Here is an 11,537-nt window from a genome sequence, read left to right as displayed (position 1 = left end):
TTATTGGCTAAATGACATAAGCTATGGAAATTTTGTCTTAAAAGATATATAATAACACAGATGGATCGTGAACATGGAATGGGGGCTACTGAAGGCTCTTGCAGTAATAAATATGAACAAGAAATGGCTCAACTTCGAGCGGTAGTGAATAGACAGGCTGAACAAATTGAGAAGCTGTTAGCAGAACAACGACAAAGGCAAGCACCAACACCACCTACTGAAACTCCAACACCTCCACAAGCTCCTCCTCGACAAGCTCCACCTGCAGTGTACCCCATGGAACCACTATATGAACGGTTCTGAAAACAACGCCCACTAGTATTTGAAGGTAGCACTGACCCACTTGACGCACAAGACTGGAAGAGTTCTTTAGAAGACATCTTTGAGTTCATGCAACTAAGTGACAGGGAAAAGGTTTCTTGTGTTGCACATACACTGAAAAAGGATGCTAAGATCTGGTGGGAAGTGGTTAAGCAGACTAGAGAAGTGAATCAGATGACTTGGGCAGAATTTGAACTGGTCTTCAATGAAAAGTTTTATAATGAAGCTGTGTTGACTGCTAAAGTAAGTGAGTTCACTAGATTACAACAAGGGAATCTTTTAGTGGCTGAGTTCGCAAGGACATTTGACCGGTTAGCCAAGTTTGCACCAGACTTGGTTAACACTGAAACTAGTAGAGTGAATCGCTTCCTAGAGGGTTTGCAACCAGAATTGGCTAGAGATGTGGATATGGGACGTACAGGGCCTCTTTCTTATGCTCAGGCTGTGGAGAAAGCTTTGAGAGCTGAACACAGAGAAGAAAAGATAACAAAAGCTAAAGCTGCTACTAGCATGCCTCGTAAAGACACTCCATTCAACAAAGAACAAAGCCGCTTTCACAATGACAACAAAAGAGGGGCCTAGAATTTCCAATTTAGACAAGGACAGAATAAGAAATTTAAAGGAGGTCAGCAAAACAGGCGATCTGGATTCCAACAAATTCCACGATGTCAAACTTGTGGAAAGAATCATTTCGGGGAGTGCAGGCTTCTAACTAAGAGCTTCTTCAAATGTGGCAAGGGGGATCATTTTATCAAAGATTGTCCGTTGATGAAGAACCAACAAATGAAGGATGAACCTCAAAGGACAAATGCTAGGGTGTTCACGATTACTCAGGCTGATGCTGATACCAACAACTCTGTTGTGTCAGGTGATATTTTTGCATCTGGCATTCTCACTCATGCATTAATAGATTCAGGTGCCACGCATTCATTTGCATCCTTGACATATGTAAAAAGGTTGGGTAGATCGTGTGAAAAATTGTCAGAAGTTTTTAGTACAATGTTACCATCTGGAGAGATTTTGTATTCTACTCATTGGTTGAGGGGGGGTTCATATTTGCATTGATGGTAGGGAATTATATGCTGATCTAATAATTTTAGAGATGCATGATTATGAGGTGATTTTGGGTATGGATTGGCTTTCACAGTATAATGCCACTATTGATTGTAGAAAGAAAACCGTTATATTTAAGCCTTCAGAGGAAGATGAGTTTATGTTTACTAGAGCGACATCAAAAAGTTGCATTCCATTAATTTCTGTTATGAAGGCCAGGCGACTGTTGGAAAGTGGATGTGTGGGTTATCCCGCCAGTGTGGTTGACACGTATAAGGAGCAAAAGTTAAAACTGGAAGATGTACCGGTAGTTAGAGATTTCTTAGAAGTATTTCCAGAAGATTTACCGGGATTGCCTCCAGACAGAGAAATTTAATTTGTGATCGAGCTACTTCCTGGTATAGCCCCTGTGTCCAAGGTACCTTATAGAATGGCACCAGCAGAACTAAAGGAATTAAAGATACAGTTGCAAGAACTTCTGGATAAAAAGTTTATCAGGCCTAGTTTTTCACCATGGGGAGCTCCGGTGCTATTTGTGAAGAAAAAGGATGGGACAATGCGAATGTGTATTGATTATAGAGAATTGAACAAGTTGATAGTCAAGAATAAGTATCCACTTCCTAGAATTGATGATCTTTTTGATCAATTACAAGGAAGAGGAGTATTTTCAAAGATTGATTTAAGATCAGGGTATCACCAATTAAAGATTAGAGAAGAGGATGTACCAAAAACTGCATTTCGAACTCGGTATGGCCATTATGAGTTCCTTGTGATGCCATTTGGATTAACTAATGCTCTAGCTGCATTCATGGACTTGATGAACAGGGTGTTTAAGGACTACCTTGATAAGTTTGTAATAGTGTTTATTGATGATATCTTGGTGTATTCTCGATCCCAAGAAGAACATGAGGAACATTTGAGGTTGACGTTGGAGAAATTAAAAGAAAAACAACTCTATGCCAAATTTAAGAAATGTGAATTTTGGCTAGAGAAGGTGCCATTTTTGGGCCATATAGTCTCAAAAGATGGTATTTCGGTGGATCCATCAAAGATTGAAGCTGTTAGTAAATGGAATAGACCAACAAATGTTTCAGAAGTAAGGAGTTTTCTGGGATTAGCAGGCTATTACCGAAGATTTGTTGAAGGATTTTCCAAGATAGCAATGCCATTGACACAACTGACGAGGAAGAATCATAAGTTTGAATGGACTGAAGCTTGTGAGAAAAGTTTTCAAGATTTGAAGCAAAGATTGGTTTCTGCTCCAATACTTACTATTCCATCTGGATCAGGAGGACTTGTGATTTATAGTGACGCTTCAAAGCAAGGTTTAGGGTGTGTGTTGATGCAGAATGGCAAAGTTATAGCTTATGCTTCTAGACAATTGAAGGACTATGAACAAGAGTATCCAACACATGATCTGGAGTTGGCAGCAGTTGTTTTTGCACTAAAGATTTGGAGACATTATCTGTATGGCGAGAAGTGCGAAATATATACCGATCATAAAAGTCTCAAGTATTTCTTCATTCAGAAGGAATTAAATATGAGACAAAGGAGATGGTTGGAGCTAGTGAAAGATTATGATTGTTAAATACGTTATCATCCTGGAAAAGAAAATGTAGTTGCAGACGCACTGAGTAGAAAATCTCATGGTAATGTGTCATTTTTGAGGAAATTGACAAGACCACTTCAGGAGGACATGTGCAGAGCGGAGATTGAAGTAATCACAGGAAGATTATCAGTAATGACTACTCAGTCTACCTTGTTAGAGAGAATCAAACAAGGTCAATGTGAGGATCCTTACTTGGTGGAACAAAAAGGTGAATTGGAAAGTGGGAAGGTCAATGAGTTTAGTGTGTCATGTAATGGGATGCTAAAGTTCAAGGAAAGAGTTTGTGTCCCTAATAATGAGGAATTGAAGAGAGAAATCCTTACCGAAGCTCACAATACCTTGTATTCAGTGCATCCGGGGACGACCAAGATGTTTAATGACTTGAAAAGACACTACTGGTGGCCCAACATGAGAAAGGATGTGGTCGAGTTTGTAGCCAAGTGTTTAACCTGTCAACAAGTGAAAGCTGAACATCAGAAACCTGCTGGTTTACTACAACCAATACGGATACCAGAGTGGAAATGGGAAGAAATTACTATGGATTTTGTAGTTGGATTGCCAAAGACTTCTAAAGAGCATGATGCTATCTGGGTTATAGTAGACCGATATACCAAATCAGCACACTTTCTTCCGGTACGCATGACTTATACTATGGATCAGTGGGAGAAGTATTTGTGTCTGATAGAGTTTTCTTATAACAATAGCTTTCATGCAACGATTGGTCTAACACCGTATGAAATGTTATATGGCAGAAAATGCAGATCACAAATTCATTGGGATGAAATGGGAGAAAGAAAGTATCTTGGTCCAGATCTGGTCAGAAGGACAACTGAAGCAGTAGAGAAGATAAGAAAAAGAATGTTAACTGCTCAGAGTAGGCAAAAGAGTTACGCTGATCGAAAGCGAAGAGATGTGGAGTTCAACATTGGGGACAAGGTATTTCTGAAAATTGCCCCTATGAAAGGAGCAATAAGGTTTGGAAAGAAAGGGAAGTTAAGCCCAAGATTTATTGGACCTTTTGAAGTATTGGAAAAGGTGGGAAAGGTAGCCTATAGACTGGCATTACCGCCATCACTGTCAAATGTCCACGATGTTTTTCATGTCTCATTCTTGAGAAAATACGTCCCAGATCCTTCACATGTGCTAAACTACGAGCCAATAGAAGTTGAACAAGACCTAACATATGAAGAAAAACCAGTGAAAATTCTTGACAGAAAAGAGAAAGAGTTGAGAAATAAGAAGATTTCACTAGTTAAGGTCTTGTGGAGAAGTTCAAACATTGAGGAAATGACATGGGAACGGGAAGATGAAATGAGATCTAAATACCCAGAGCTATTTGGGTAAGAGAAATTTGGAGGAAGAAATTTTTATAAGGTGTAGAGGATTGTAGCACCCACATTATTTTGATATAATATAGCCAATAATCACATGATTGCATTGTTAGGAGTGTGTCCTAAAAGCATGTAAAGACATTTGTTTTTTCTGTGAATAAATAAATACGATGGGTTTATTATTATTGTTATATTTAGATTGTTAAAATATTGTTTGAATAATTTTCTAAATATCAGAAAAATTCCATATTCATTATTGAGGATGTGATCTTGTATTAGTACGAGAGAATTAAGATCACATGAATGAATAAAAATAGTCAACAACAACAAATTAAAGTTATGGAATTCTTTAATTGGAGTTGTAAGTACGGTTTACTGAGTATCATAATGATACAAATAATCTAGATTCGGATTATTGATGTGGAAAGACATCTCGGTAAAGGTGCTTTATATAATATGATTATATATGACATGGACCGATATGAATTAAAGTCTTTATCCAAAAACCATTTAACAATAAAGACTTGTAATTCATATCATAACAGATGATCATTTATAGATCAACCTAAATCCTGAGTGTTCATGAACTCCTGTTCATATTTATTAAATCTTTTGATTCACTCGTTAAGGTCTCTTCAAAGAATGAGGCTAATGACTTTTGTTTTGGAGATTTAATATCATGGATGGCTGGGAACATGTATCAACAATACAGAATCTAATCTTTCCTAACGGATCGTATATTAGTTCCCTTAAGGGTTAATTCTGGAACTGAAAGATTTTGAGCTCAAATCTATAATTAGATTATAGATTAATTATTCACTAGTGAATTAATGGTACTTAAGGAATAAGAAGTAAATTAGAAAGGTTAAATGGTAATTCTTCCATTCTAATTTATGAACTAATTAATTAGAGGGTTGAACTATTGTAAGATGGTTATATCAATGGACGACTTAAGAAAAAGATTTCTGTAAAAGTATATCTATAACATAAAGAGTGCAATTCTGAATTTATAGTGGAGTAATATCAGAATTAATAAATTAACTATTATAATTAAAGAGTTTAATTATTTAGTTTCAATTTATTGGAGCTTAATGTTATAGGTCCATGGTCTCCAAAATGGCTCAAACAATCACTGTCAAAGGAAAATACAAAAATGGGCAAAAAGGACTTATGTGATAAGTAAAATATTTTTCTATGTATCAAACATAATTATTGATTAATTATGTGTAATTAATTAATTAAGAATTAATTAATTATTTGATTTATCAGAAATATAATTAATTTGAATTAATTTATTTTTGGGATTTTTGGTATTTAAATAATAATAAAAAATTTGAAAAATCACATGCATGCACATGCATGTGGTACACGTGCGGCACAGTGCACAGGCATTGTGCTACACGCATAAGAGATGGACTGAGTCTCTTGATTCCACAATTTTAGTTATTTAAATATTAAATAAATAATGAGATATTTTAATATGATTAAAATATTATTATTTAAACAAAAATCTGATAACTGATCAGTTATTTTGAATTTGTTTAAAATAACAAATATTTTAATATATTGGATATTATTGGGATATCAGTTTTCACAGAACGTAAGTTTTCAGGGATAGAAAAATATCTAGGATTCTCTCAGAGAAAAAGATCAGTGACAAAAACAAAGGTCATTATTCTTCACAAAATCTAGGTCCAAACTTTATCAGATCTCATGTGTTGAGAATATCTGATAAATAGTTATTGCCTATTATTTGTATAGCGAGCCCACACTCGTTCTTTGGGTGACTGAGAACATTTTGGAAGATCTTGGTGTGAGATCTCAAGGATTCAGCCATACGAAAAGATAGCAGCAAGGAAGGACCTGAGGTAATGTTTCTATTCTTGTCCTTGATTCAATATATATATGAGTGTGAAGAAGTAGATCTAGAAATCTTATGGGATTAATCTGACAATTTGATTGTTGTTCCGCTGCGCATAATCTCTTATTTGATCAATAAAAACCAACAAATGGTATCAGAGCCATCTTCACATATATATGTATTGAATCTGTGTGGGTTTAATTTTATGCATTTATTTATGAATGGATGGCTTAATGTGATTGAATTCGTGGGAATATTGAATCGTTAATTGTATGGTGTTTTTGGGTTAGGATTTGTTTATGATTAGATCATTGTGTAAGCCATTAAAGGGCATAGGATTTATGTAATTTTATTTGGTTTTCGACACCATAAAATTGTAATTCCGATCACACAAAAGTCAGAACGGAGCCCGGAATTCAGAAATCAGCCACCGCACCTCCGAGGCCGACCTCCGAGCCACTGCCCGACGTCGTACGGACGCCGTACGGACATGTCCGTACGGTTCGTACAGTCTGGCCCCGGCGGCCCCGTTTTGACGCCGTGTGGCCTTGCCTGACAGTCCAGAATTTTTTTTTTTCTGAAATTAATCTGTTATTTTTTTTAAATTTTAAAATGTTTAAATATCCTATTTTTGAAATTTGATATTTAAACAATGAGATATTTTTGTTGTCTTAACAAAATTTTTTTTAATATCTTATTTAAAATTTATTTTTTCAAAATAACAGATTTAAATTCATTTCAGTTTTTAATTAAAAGTTGTTTTAATTGAAAAGAAAAATAAAAAGAATGATTATTTAAAAGTTTGTTTTAATTAATCAAAAATAATTTGAAAATTGTTTTCTTATTGTTGTTCTGGACCAACAATGCCACAAATCCTACTGACAGTAAAGTAAAGAAGCCCGATGGAGATCAAGGCATTTTATTTTATTTTAATTTTATAAAGTGGTTGTAAAATTAGAAATACCCAAAAGCACCCGGTTCAACATTTATTGTTTATTTATTTATTTAAATAATTATATTCATGTGATTAATGTGATTGATAACATGTTCATGCATTGTTTGTCATACATAAAAAACCCACACAGTTATAATCATGCATCTCATTAGTAGAAACACGATTATTAGGATTGTCCTATATGTTTATATGAATTGTTTTGTGAAATCAATTGCATGTAAATTACTTAGTTTTATTTTGAAAACTTGGTAAAATGTCACACCAATGTTTTAAGTCTTTATGACTTAATTTCTTTAAACCAACTTTATTTTAAAAAGTATTTTTTAGTAAAGTTTAGATGAACATGATTGGTAATTTAAAATTGGACATGGACCTAGAAACTCGCTTTCTTTCCAATTTTAATTGTGTTCATAAATTTTAAAGAAACTATAATTAATTTGGAATTAATTAGGTTAAAAACACTTATTTCAAAATAGTGAGTGGGAGAGGGTTGATATCTCAAACATAACCCATGGTCTCCATTATTAATATGACACCGTGAGATATGAATAGCGCCTCGCGACGGCTTTGTTTTCGTCCCCCTAAGGAAGGTGTCTGGACATATCAATAGCAAGGTTATATTTCTTACATAGATAGGAACTAATGATGTATTTTAGGCTTGACCGACCCTAAGGTGGCATGTCCTAAGTTAAGTCATGAACTCCGAAATAATGGGTTACACTCACAAAGTTATGATTAAGCTTGAGAGTGGATAATCACAACTTGACCAAACTAAACGGTACTTTAATGTTTAAAAGAGAAAATAAAGAGTTATTTTAAGTATTAAACAATAAAGATAAGAATGTCTTATAAATTCTCTAAAATTAATTTGACCGACCCTAAGGCGGCACTTTAATTGTTAGAAAATTTTACCGTGGAAATTAATCTTTATTTTATGTGTTTTAATTGTGCTCATGCATCACGTTTAATTTCCGAAACTTTGATATTTATTTTTCTAAATATAATAATAATAATAATTTGTACTTATTTATTACCAGCAAAATGTCTATCGGTGAATCACACACTGATGCCTTTCTCAAATCCTTGGATTTTGAACCTGGAAATATGAAACACTAGTTTCGAGGCATGTTGACTATTTTTTCTTATAAGAAGATGATGTCAATAGTCTGTGAAAAACCTCCAACAGAACCACCTCTGGCTACTAGCTATGAAGCAGAAGAAAAATATGCAGATTGGATGAAATCCGATCGTATGGCACGTTATTGCATGCTTTCCACCATGCCTGACAAAACAAAGGAAAAATATATACACTATGACTCAGCCCATGAGATGTGGAGAGCAATGACAGAGGAAGTCTATGCTGAGAGTCGTCGTTTATATCAAACAAAAAAGGTAAATAAGATTTACATATATTTTTCAACTTTGAATAATAGATTCAAATACAATGAATATCAGATCCAAATTTTTGGATAGTAGATTCAAAAATATATGCCACTAAACTATTTTTCTTTTGTCTTTCCTTTTGCAGAATCAGAACCCTAAAAAGGAGGAAGAGACTGATGAGGATTTTGGTAGCGAGTAAGGAGCTGGAGAAGTTGGAGAGCAGTAGTTTTATTTAGTAATTTTATTGTTAGTTGAACAATTTAAATTTCTTTATTTTGTTTTAGAAATTTTAGATTTCTTTAAACAAAGAAAACTACAGTCTAGAAATTTAGTTTATTGTTAATAATTTTGATTATTAATGTTTGGAAACTTATTTCTATTTTTGCATAACATTTATTTCTTTTATTAATAAAGTAGTTATTATTTAAAGAAATTATCTATTTATTTGTTATGCAAATGCTTTGGGATAAACAAAGTGTACATACTTATATCGAATGACAAATTTTTATAATTTTTGAATTATTTAAAATCAACTAATCCTAGATCTATTAAACCGATTCCGAAGTTTAAGTTCAGTGCCACTGTTTTGAAAAGGCAAATGAAAGTGTTAATAAGTGTAAATGGAGGCCTATAGTAGGCTTATAGTGGCTGCCCAATAATTTGGGCTAGGTTTTAGTGAACCAATTATATTGTTTGCCATATTTCCGTTTTTATTTCTCCTCCATATGAGTTATTGTTATATGTATTAACACCACAGTGTGTGGCCGCCTTAACTCTTGAGCCCGACGGGGCAACGATGGAATAAGGTTTTTAATGTGCCCTACTGTGGTGATTGCTAGCCGGAGGAGAACCCATGAGATTTTATATTATATGTGTAACAAGCCCTGCAGGCATTGACCAATTCAAACAGTGTGCACAATATTAAGGGGCCCAAAATTCAAAAAGAAGTTGTGTATGTCCATTGATATTGAGTAATCATTAGCATTGCATGCATTACTTTTCTTACTGAGCTTTAGGCTCACAGTTGTCTTGTGTTGCAGGTAGAGAAAGAAATGTGTGAATGACATGAGGAGAACTGAAGCATGGTCCTGACCCTAATTTGTACATATGAACATATCGACCTTTTGTGGGTTATTTCAGTTATCAGTGAGATGTTTGTAATAAAGTGTGAAGTTATGTTTTGAAAATAAATTGGGTTATTTAATACTTATGTATAATATGTTTGAGACACATTTTATGTTTAATGTAAATAATGTGAAATAAGTTTTCAAGTTTAAAAAAAAAAATGTCTAGACTTCCGCAGTAATAAATTATGATATAGTTTTAAAACGTAACACCTCAAATATGGTTTTAACTAAAATAAGTGAGTTAAACGATCAAACTTTAAGGCATACTCAGTGACTGACAAATTTCCCTGAAGTAGCCTAATGAACTCCTCGGCCTTCGCCGCCCTGATGGCATCATTATAATAGTTTTCATTAAACAGAGTTTGAAACTCTTCCCAACTCAGGGCATTAACATTTCTGGTCTGGGTAATAACCTCCCACCAGATTGGGGCATCCTCCCGAAACATATAAGTGGTACAGGCCACCCTCTCATTACCAGATACCCTCATGAAATAAAGGATAGTGGTAATCATACTCATCCATTGCTTTGCCTTTAGGAACCCAGGAGAAGGAATGTAACGCCCTGGTTACCCCAGAACAGTTACAGTGAATGGTGAACCGGAAATTTGACTCGCTACCCGAGTCATTTGGTTAAAAACGTGCTTCTAAGTGTTATTAACAGGCTAAGGCGGAAAACCAATAAAAAGGAAAGGATATACATTATTAAATACATAAAGATGTTTATGGGCACATAAAGATGTTTATGGGCCCATAAAAATATTCACAAGTTATTTACAACTCAAAATGGTCATTACTGTTTCAAATTTACAAACCCGCCGACCTAAGCGACAAAAATAGGTAAACCCCCTAGTTCCTCTGAGAACTCCTTGGCCGTGTCAAGCGGCTGCATATGTACACATCACCACATAAGCTCTCCACTCAAGGCTGGGTGAGCTTTTTTTTTCCCTTTACCTACACCACATAGCACCCATGAGCCAAGGCCCAGCAAGAAAACACAATATAGCATGATAAAATTGTTATATTATTTTATAATATAATGTAATATTATATTATATTATAATATAATGTTTTAGATTAAATAAATGATACAAAGAGTGTCACAAATTGTAACATATAATAGAGAGTTACAATATTTAGATATATGAGATATATCCCAATAATGTAACATATTTGGTGTTACAAATTTGTAACTTCTAAATATTACCTTTTATTGTGTAAATTTGTTGTTACACAATATTGAGATGAATTTCATAAAGCCATATGTGATATGGCTGTTAGAGATATGATTTTAACCCCAATAATGTGTTTTGGGAGTTACAAAATCATTTGGGAGGGTTTGGACCCGTTTGGAAAAGCAACACATTTTTAAGTGCTGAAATTGGTCGGTGGCCACGGCCTGTGGGACAGAGACTAGTGGTCGCGGCCACTAATGTCTCTGGCCGCAGCCACAGGCCAAAAACTGACCAATTTTTTCAGTTTTTTCAATCTTTGTTGAACGGCTCAAAAAACCCAAATAACTCCCAAATCTCATTTTTAATTCCATATTAATTCAATTAAACATTGGTAACAGCCATGGGGGTTGGTGGAATTTGAAATTTAAAGGGTGTCCCCAAACTCTATAAATAGGAGCCTATAGCTCACTTGTAAGACACAACATTTTCTATCCATTAGAGCACTTGGCTAGAAACACCCTGAGGCTTGATTATTCCAGAAAGCTTTTCCTATAATCTATGAGAGATCCCTTAGTGCTTGAGTTAAGGGGGGAATAAGCTTTTGGAAAAAGGTTTCAAACCTTGTTCAAGTTGGTGATCCCCAACACTCTTCACTTTGGTTGTGTGAGTGAGAGTTTATTGTTTTGGTTCTTGTTCTTATTTTCTTCTATTGCTCTTTCTTCTTT

General features: G+C 34.6%; 1 long non-coding RNA gene across 1 annotated transcript; it reads left to right on the top strand.

Annotated features, from left to right (window-relative positions):
• Nucleotides 1-945: 945 nt before the first annotated feature.
• Nucleotides 946-9,723, top strand: LOC133816161 (uncharacterized). The gene is made up of 2 exons (XR_009885043.1): nucleotides 946-1,189; nucleotides 9,554-9,723. It is a non-coding gene; the product is annotated as an uncharacterized LOC133816161 (long non-coding RNA).
• Nucleotides 9,724-11,537: the final 1,814 nt, after the last annotated feature.

This window comes from Humulus lupulus, chromosome 2 (assembly GCF_963169125.1).
Source record: "Humulus lupulus chromosome 2, drHumLupu1.1, whole genome shotgun sequence".
In the NCBI taxonomy this organism is placed as follows: domain Eukaryota; kingdom Viridiplantae; phylum Streptophyta; class Magnoliopsida; order Rosales; family Cannabaceae; genus Humulus; species Humulus lupulus.
Note: the sequence above shows the minus strand (reverse complement) of the source record. Positions and strands in the feature narration are given on the sequence as shown.